The sequence below is a fragment of the Austrofundulus limnaeus genome, unplaced genomic scaffold, assembly GCF_001266775.1.
Source record: "Austrofundulus limnaeus strain Quisiro unplaced genomic scaffold, Austrofundulus_limnaeus-1.0 Scaffold175, whole genome shotgun sequence".
Taxonomy (NCBI): Eukaryota; Metazoa; Chordata; class Actinopteri; order Cyprinodontiformes; family Rivulidae; genus Austrofundulus; species Austrofundulus limnaeus.
Window position 1 is genome coordinate 744285 of NW_013952577.1, and position 8855 is coordinate 753139.

General features: G+C 41.8%; 1 long non-coding RNA gene across 1 annotated transcript in view; it reads left to right on the plus strand.

The window, feature by feature from the left end:
• The window catches only part of LOC106524081 (uncharacterized), a 27940-nt gene that overhangs the window by 7034 nt on the left and 12051 nt on the right, over positions 1–8855 (plus strand). Inside the window, exons 3-4 of the long non-coding RNA XR_001310968.1 lie at positions 3825–4587; positions 5097–5227. This is a non-coding gene — a long non-coding RNA (uncharacterized LOC106524081). The remainder of the gene's footprint in view (positions 1–3824; positions 4588–5096; positions 5228–8855) is intronic.

The window sequence follows — 8855 nt, forward strand, 5'->3', positions numbered from 1 at the left end:
GACCTATACAATTTTTTTTCCTTTTTTCTTTTTTATATACAGAGGTACACAAAGCAAAGCAGGTCCTGAAGAGCCAGCTGAATGGTAACAGTCCAGGTGTCCTCACAGTCATCAAGTACACCAGTGATAGAACAGGCTGGTTGAAGGAGGAGACAGAAACATCAAAACCAGGAAGCTCCTTTCAATACATGGATGGTTTCATCCCAAATCCAGCTCCTTAACAACATACTCCAAGAAAAACGAGGGAGACATTTATTTGTTCTTTTGTGCTTTTATTTATTCATGCCCGTCTTTTTGTTCCTTGTATGCTTTTTATATTAAACCATCTCAGTTTGAGTCTCAGAGAATGTCCTTCCTCCACAAATGGTGGCAGGTCCCTCAGCACAAGAGCAATAGAGGCCAAGGTCTACCGTTCCAGACAGGACCAGAGATGCAGGCTGTGCAAAGATTCTCCTGAGACAGTTCTGCACATATAACACGATGTATRGCAGGCAAACCGTACATGGAACATCAAGTGGCTGGAATAGCAAGTGCAGCTCATAAAATTAAAATGTGAAAGTTCAACATTTTTGTCAATCAGACCAGAAAGATTCATTACACATAGAGTGAAATATTTCAAGCCTTTATTTTTTGTAATTTTGATGATTATGGCTTACAAATAATCAATCAAAATTCAGTGTCTCAGAGAATGGGGTATACAACATAGCCAGCTTCTGCTACTTGTGGCAGTGTGGGCCACTACGACCAACRCTGCCAAAAGTACAGGGGTTAGCTGGTACTTTCTCTACCCCCACTTAAATGAAGAAATCTGAAGTGACATCAAAAAGAAGGAACATGAGAAGCTCTAGAAATACCAAGGGCTGAAAGAGGAAATGGAGAAGTTGTGGAGAGTCAAGGTCTCAGTGGTGCCGGCAGTCTTCAAAGCACTCAATGCTGTGACCCTCAAACTGAAAGACTGGCCTCAGCAGATCAGGAACAACCTCAGAGATCTCTGTCCTGATKCCTACAGTCCTAGGAACAACGAAGACACTGAATGGATAGAGGACTGGAGTTTGAAGTGAAAAGTGTAAACTGACCTTGTGGGGAGAAAAGGAGAAGCTCAGAGTATTACACTGCCTGACCAAAAAAAGGCTACACACTAATATTTTGTTGGACCGCCTTTAGCTTTGATTACAGCACACATTCTCTGTGGCGTTGTTTGGCTAAGTTTCTCACAAGATTTATTTCCATCCAATGTTGCATTAATGTTTCACCAAGATCTTGCATTGATGATGGTATCTGACCTTCTCCAGCACATCCCAAAGATTCTCACTGGACTCTGTGGAGTCGATCCATGTGTGAAAATGATGTCTCATGCTCCCTGAACCACTCTGTCACATTTCCAGCCCCATGAATCCTGGTATCGTCATCTTGGAAAAGTCCGTGCCATCAGGGAAGAAACAATCCATTGATGGAATAACCTGCTCATTCAGTATATTCAGGTCAGCTGACCTCATTCTTTAAGCACATACTGGTGCTGAACCTAGACCTGACCAACTGCAGCAACCCCACATCATAGACCTYAGTTAAATCCAGGTGGATACTTTTTATTTGGCCAGGGCAGTGTATTTATACAAAGTCAGCTCCAACACTTCAACTTTTCAGTAAAATATAATTGTTCTAAACTGAGTAGAACCTGAAGTGCATCATCATAAGATGCAAAGAAACTACAAATATGCCACGAAAATATCCCAAAAATGTGTTTGTAGCTGCACATCAGTGTGGTTGTTCCTCTTGTCATTTCTGGATTTGTTGTGTAAGAACTTTAAAAACTGGTATCAGCTCAGTTGCTTTAATCAGAAACTTTTTCAGACTTGATTCAGACTTCCAAAAAAAATCCYTGCAATTGAATCAGAAATCTGCACAAAGGGAACTTGGGTGAAGCCTCTGTTCTTCTAATTGCACCACTCAAAGTTGTGGGACATTCATGAATAAATGATGACATCAGCTCAGGATATGAAGCCCACTGCTGGAAAACAACGGGTGCTCATAACACACTAATGAACTATTTAAATTTTCAGTGGGATAGTGTGATATGATAATGACAGTCGTGATGAAATAAAKTGAATGAGAATACATTAGACACGGTAGAACAATGGGTTTTATTGTTAGAATGTAATAAAATAGGCAATAACAGTTTTTAAAAAATAGACATTGAGGTTTATTGTGTGTTTAAGCTTATGTAGACTCACAGATCTGTGTAATGTAGCTGTCTGCCTGAAGCMGTGATACCTGCTGTAACCCCACTGTTTTCAGGAGAAGTGTTTGTAGTTTGAGGACTTCTCCCATCTTTAGATCTGTCAGTCCTGTGTCCTTGAGTTCTAAAGTTGTTAGCTTCAGGGTCCTCTCCTCTCTCTCTCTTCTCTTTTTTTGTCTCCTGCTCTGTTTCTCATCACAACGTAGTCATGGTGACACCCACATTCAACCAGGGATTCACAGAATGAACAGAGGGCAGGCTGCAGGGGAAACGTGCCTGCGTAATGGTGTTGCTGAAGAGAAGTCAGCCTTGAACCAACTGACCCATACYGCAGAAAAATAATAGGACCAAAACTCTCAAAAATGAAGAGCYGGTGAAAAGAAGACACATTGAGGTGGTCTGCCTCATTTGCACTGAGTCCTCCCCTCTTCAAGCAGCCAGCTGACAGGGGATATTTTTATCAGCCCGGCGCGCACGGTGCAGAATAGGAACAAATTCATTTGTAACAATGTACTCCCAGCCAAGGACAAAATCTCAATGTGATAGACTGTAGCTCTCATTCTGCACTATCAGAATAAWATCAGTCATTTTTATTCAGGCACCTGCCCTGGCATTATCATGCAAGAGCTGTTCACGAGGCTTTTGCCACTTTGTATTCAACGAAGCAGAAAACTGAAAAGCAAAATGTGTTCCCCAAGGTCCGGACCCTACCTGTGACTTTAGAGCAGGGATATTTTCCCTCTGTCAGCATCTAGATATTTAATTTTACTTCAGCATCTTGCTGTTTTTTTGGGCGGTTTATATTTTTTACCTATATTTTTTTAAATCTGAGTTAGAAAGTTGCAAAATGAAAGTTTCTGTGTTTTCTGGTTTGATGGACAATGCATATTTTGATCTGCAATAAATCAGATTAGAAGTCAGCATGAAGATACGTGTGTGTGTGTGTGTGTGTGTGTGTGTGTGTGTGTGTGTGTGTGTGTGTGTGTGTGTGTGNACTGTGTGCAGTGTGTTACAGCAGACATCTGAAGGTTTTGTAGTGTTTTAGTTTACAGCCTGTTTATCTGTGGATTTTATACAAAGAGCTGACAGGATATCCAACCACACATGATGGAACACAATCACACACACAACTTCCTGTTCCTGTGTGTGTGTGTGTGTGTGTGTGTGTGTGAGCATGAATAAACCATGTGCTTAAGTGGTGTCACTGGGCTGCTGTGTTGGCATGTCGGCACTGTGCCGGAAAAACATGGCTATCTCTAGGGTATTGTCTGTAATCCGGCATGTAAGAGCTGCTAAATGGTTCTTATATCCATATATTATATGTACCTTTTTTGGGGGGGTGGGGGGGGGGCTTTTCCCAGAATTATAAATTCTGCTTTAACACAAGTATTAGAAAATCTTAATCCATTATTATTAAGGGCTCATGGTYCCAATTGGCTTGGCTTAATTTTCTTTATCCTCAAATGTCATGCCAATCCTTTGGTGTGAATAGTTTTTTTCTGCCTCAGTGTGAAACAGTCATGAGCAGAAAATTCAAAAAATAAAATGCTTAATTTTCTTAAAACAGCACGGTTTCATCTCTTTGCAGTGACACAAATAGTCTGATGTGCCAAGCTGACAAACAAATGATCCACAGCCGACGGTGTAATTGAAAACTCAGAGAGGAGGTGAACAATTAATCTCTCTATCTCTCACCTTTCAAATTTCCACCCAGAAACTCTTGAAAATGCTGATTATAGATTAGAGTGTTATTGATTAGATGGGCTGGAAGGAGAGGCAAAGAGGTGCAGAAGTTCCCCATCACTAATCTTTCTAGCTGTGACTGCATCTAAATAACCTGCAGAGAGGGATAAACAGGCGCATCCATCATGGGACAGCTTCTGCAGACAGAGATGGATGTCTCCACCTTCTGCCACCCTCCGCCGCACCTCTCCCTCCTGGTCAGGAATAAGAAGTGACACCGAGTCTCCGGAGGAATACCGAGCTGTAACTGTGCGGCAAAATTCCTTCTTTTGCTCTGATTTGCTGGAAAGACGGTGCAAGTGTGAGCTTTTCAAAACGGTCCCATCCTCCATCCACTTGTCTGTTTGAATCTGTAGGATTATCCATCTTGATAGGTCCTGTTTGTTTTGTCACAGAAGGAAATTGTTTTTGTGATTGTGTGTGTGCACAAGTGTGTGAACTTACCCATTTAKACTTTTGTGTTTGTGCATAAATTGATTTTAGTGTGACTTTTATTTCTCTCTCTCTCTTTGCTCCTGCACATGAGCCAAATCCCCTGTGCAGCCTGAACCCAGTGAGCAGGYGTGCCCATGCCAGCTCCCTCCTGAGGTGCCAGTCTGACAGAGATGGTGAGTGCATGCCAGGCTTCCCTCCTCGACCCTGTAGCATTAAGATTGATCCTTCCTTCCCTCCCATTCCTTTCTCTCCTTCAGTGTGCCTCTGCTTTAATGAGACTGTGAATAGGTGAAGCTCACCGGCTCCAACAGATGGCCAGAGCTGCCCTGGTTCAGTGTCTGCAYGCACACACACGCACGCACACTCAYACTCCCGCCTGTTTGTTCATGAATGAGCTTAAAGAGAGGAMGAGGCAGAGGAAAATGTGACAAGGGATAAAAAGAAAACAGGAAGCAACACCGAAAAAAGGGCAAAAACTAAGGGAAGCCGCTGCCTAAGAACGTGCAGGGAGGCAGCGGAATAAGGGCAAGAATCTGCTGAAAGAGTAGGGGACAAAAACGCTGCTGAAAAGGGAGCGAGAGCAAAATTGAATTGTAGATTGAGGGAGCCTCTCTCCTCCCTCTTTCCCTCCCTCTTTTATTTATCTCATGTGAAACCACGCCTCCCTCCTTTCACTTGTCAGTGCATCCATAACAGTGAGCTGGTCTGCACCGGGCTGTGTGGGGGGCGAGTCCAGCTCCTCACTTTGCCAACACAGCCGACCGGATCTGAACAGACCAGACGGGACTGGATGGTGGCAGACTGGCCAAACAGGTGTGTGGATTTGTATGTGTGCAGCATTGTCTGTGTGTAATGTATGACAGAGGGCAGCATGTGTATCCCCCCCTGCAAGCAGGAGTGTGCTTCTCTGCAGGACTTGCTTGAAGAGTAGCGTATGTAGAAGATACGGTGCTTTGCCCTAGTTTACACTTGAYTGCTCTGATCCATTCTGCTCTCCTTTGAGATTCGTGCATGCCGCTAACGCCACCGCTCGTTGGGCTAAGAGAGATCATACCTGTCGTCTAACGGATGCTCCACAGCATCTTTGAGTCAGAGCAGCGGTCTGACAGGCTCCAGTTTATTGAATGGAAAAAGTTGGACTTTTAAAGATAGACTCTGTCAACATGTGCAATATCTGATAGCTGCTTATTTGGTTATTAGTGCTGTTTGTTGTGTTGTTGAAAGATAGAGTTCACTTTATTCACTTTAGCAAATCAGTGTAATTTTCTAATTGTTTTATAATGTTTATAATCTTATGTGTGTGTTTCGTCGTGTTTTGTTCAAAGTCTAATATTCGAGCCTTCAATTCTTCCTACTTACTCATGATTCTTCCTCTTATCAAATAGTGTGAACGTTTAAAACTGGAGTAAAAAGATCAAAATATAACTTCGCCCTCAGGCAGGATCTGTGCAGTTTTGGATYGGTTGCCTTTAGGGAAACCTTTTTATAGAGACCGATTAGGTATCCACCAGTCAGCACTCATTCATGAGTCGCCATTTCAACAGTTGCAGCTGCTGCCACCCTGCCAGAGTCGGCACAGCTTCAGTCCACAGGGCTGCTCCCTGTGAATCTACTCACTATCACTGTTTTGTCAATATCTTCATGGGTCAAAAGGCTGTGTCATCACCGAGCGGTGGCGATTAAGAGCACTGGGGTGTGAGGATGTCCAAACAGTTAAATATATATGAGAGAGATCCGAACATTCCTGAACGCTGTTTGCAGCGATCTTGGTGGATGGGTGAGCGGATGCAAAGATGGAGGGATGGATAGAAAGTGACGAAGCTTCAGGGATCTGTTCTTTAGTCATTCATTATTTATTGCAACACACTCATGGAAGCTCTAACCCCACATCAACTGGCCTCTTTTCTCACTGAGTTTCCAGCGGACTGAGGGAAGATACTCCTACTTTGTCTACCTGTAAACTGGTCCCTAGGCATTTTAGAGCTGCATGCTGCACTCTGCACCCACATGTACATTATGTGCATGTTTTTGCCGACACACACTCSAGTTGTAATTGCTTGGCCAACCTTGACACTGTTGAGAGAAATGCTTTAAAATCACAGTTACTGATTTGCACTCTCAGATGTGCAGCAAACGCACTCCTTCTGTACAGAAATCCATTAAAAGTCAACATTTTTCAAATTAGTTTCTTCTTTGTTGTTCAAACACTGTTTTTTTTTTTTTCTGAGACACAGAAACTATACACACAATCAGGAGGGTGGTGACCTTGAGACCTGTTGATGTTTGCAGCAGCCGTGTTGAGAATACACACGAGGCCATGTGGGACCGCTGGTGAAAATGAAGCTCTTGACATGCTGTTTTTAAAAATTGCCTAAAATGAGCAGGGGGGCTGGTTGATGCAGTCGAAGGGAGACGTGCATGAATATGTATTGTATGCTAATTCTGCACGCCGTGGCTGTTGACTCAAGCTGCTGTTGAAAGCAAAGAACATGCTCCCCAATCTGCAGATTCAAAGACAAACCTGTTGTCAGTGCGACCTCCTCCCTCAGCCCTGGGGGGCAATGTGATGGCAAATACCAGCAACCAAGGTGACACTTGTCAGCAGGGTCTGCGGACCTGCAGGATGCTTGGACAGCACCGATATCTGCCCATTTTATCACCACCTTGACCTTTTATTGTCATATAAAGGATTAATTTATCTTAAATTAGGGTTATGTACAGATGTCTCTACTCACTGTTCCGCCTCAGTACGTGATGAAACTGCATCAGTTTGGCTCAGCTCTTTGCTGTTTTCTGTCCTTTAGATCTATTTGTGTCATTAGCTGTAGAATAACATCTCTTTAACTCCAAATGAACTGTAAAGAAACYGGAGGCAAATTCTGATTTAGGACCKGAACATTTATTTGCAGATAAATAAAGCCACACACCACCTTTCAGCTGGACCAAATACAGACCCTTTATTAGTCTCAGAGTATTTGGTGAGAAATCAAAAAGGACAGCACATATTTAACATCATCTTCCAGATTGAGCCACTACTCTGGRACAAAGACATCAGGCCGATAGAGGAAAGCCCTCCCTTCTTCAATGACTCAATCCTTTATACAACAGCCTACAATCTGAGGAGAAAAACTTGTCTGTCTGTTTAGTGAACAGCGGTGAGTTAACTAATCTGTCTGTCAGTACAATCTGTTCAAAATGATGAGTGTACATCAGTTAATTACAGTTTAATCACAGTGCACAAGTTATGCAATTACACTATTAGATTATCAAAAATGGACTAGACATCTCAAAAAACAGGAATGTTTGGTGCATTTAATGTTAAACATGTTAAACAGAATAAATTTTCCCTTTAGAATGATGAGGATGCTGATGAGAGATGGCTTTAATATGTATTCAGATAGCATGCTAACCAAGACTTTAATTAGCAGAGTTACTGGTATTGTTGCAATACATGTTCTGAACACATTTTTTAAAATTAAAAGCCCAGTATTTCTTGAAATAACATTTTAAACACCACAAAGGAGTATGAATTATGCATGATTTCATGTGATATTGTGAGATTTTGCAAGATGCCTTATTGCTCAGAATACGTGTTGCTAATGACTCTGAGCTACCACCACATCAAATTTTAGTTCAATATTTATAAATTTGTTTAAGTTTTCTATTACGTGTTGGCTAAGGTTGATTAGCTGCGGCAGCCATCTTGAATTTGGCCAAATCCACAAGTTAGTGAGTTTTAGATTTACATCCAATCATTGCTCTCTGAGAGTTTTATTAAAGCGAGTGATCTCTGTCTGGCCTGTCCGCCAGCTGCGACTGTTGAATTATATAAAAATAGGTTTTGTGTCATTGGAAAACTTTAAATTTATGATTCTATGCAACAAAATAAAACAAATTTAAAAGGTGAAAGATAATAATACTTGTCCTGCCCCTGAGTTGTTTTAAGTAACTGTGGCCCCATGAGAAATTTAGTTGAATATCCCTATAATGTCTCAAAATGAGCTGCTTTAAAGTCAGCATTGACCATAAACTACATTTCCCATAATGCATGTCAATTATACTATATATGGGAAAGTGGGAGAGTTCAGAATTCGAGACAGCCTCTACTCAATAGAGTAAAACTCTTCATAGTATTTCTGTACTATGTGCTCACATTTAATTCAATTAATTCAATTCAAAAATACTTTATTGATCCCAGAGGGAAATTAGGTGTTGTTGTAACTCATTTAACTAAAAACTTATTGTAGATGCTGATGGCTGTGGGCAGGAAAGATCTTCTGTAGCGGTCTGTATTACAGCGAAGTTGAAGAAGCCTCCGACTGAAGACACTTTGTCTTTCTATGACAGTCTGATGAAGAAGATGGTCAGGGTTGTCCACAATGTTCTTGATTTTATGTGTAGGGTTTTCTTACCTCATTTTATGATTTCTGATGGATATAGC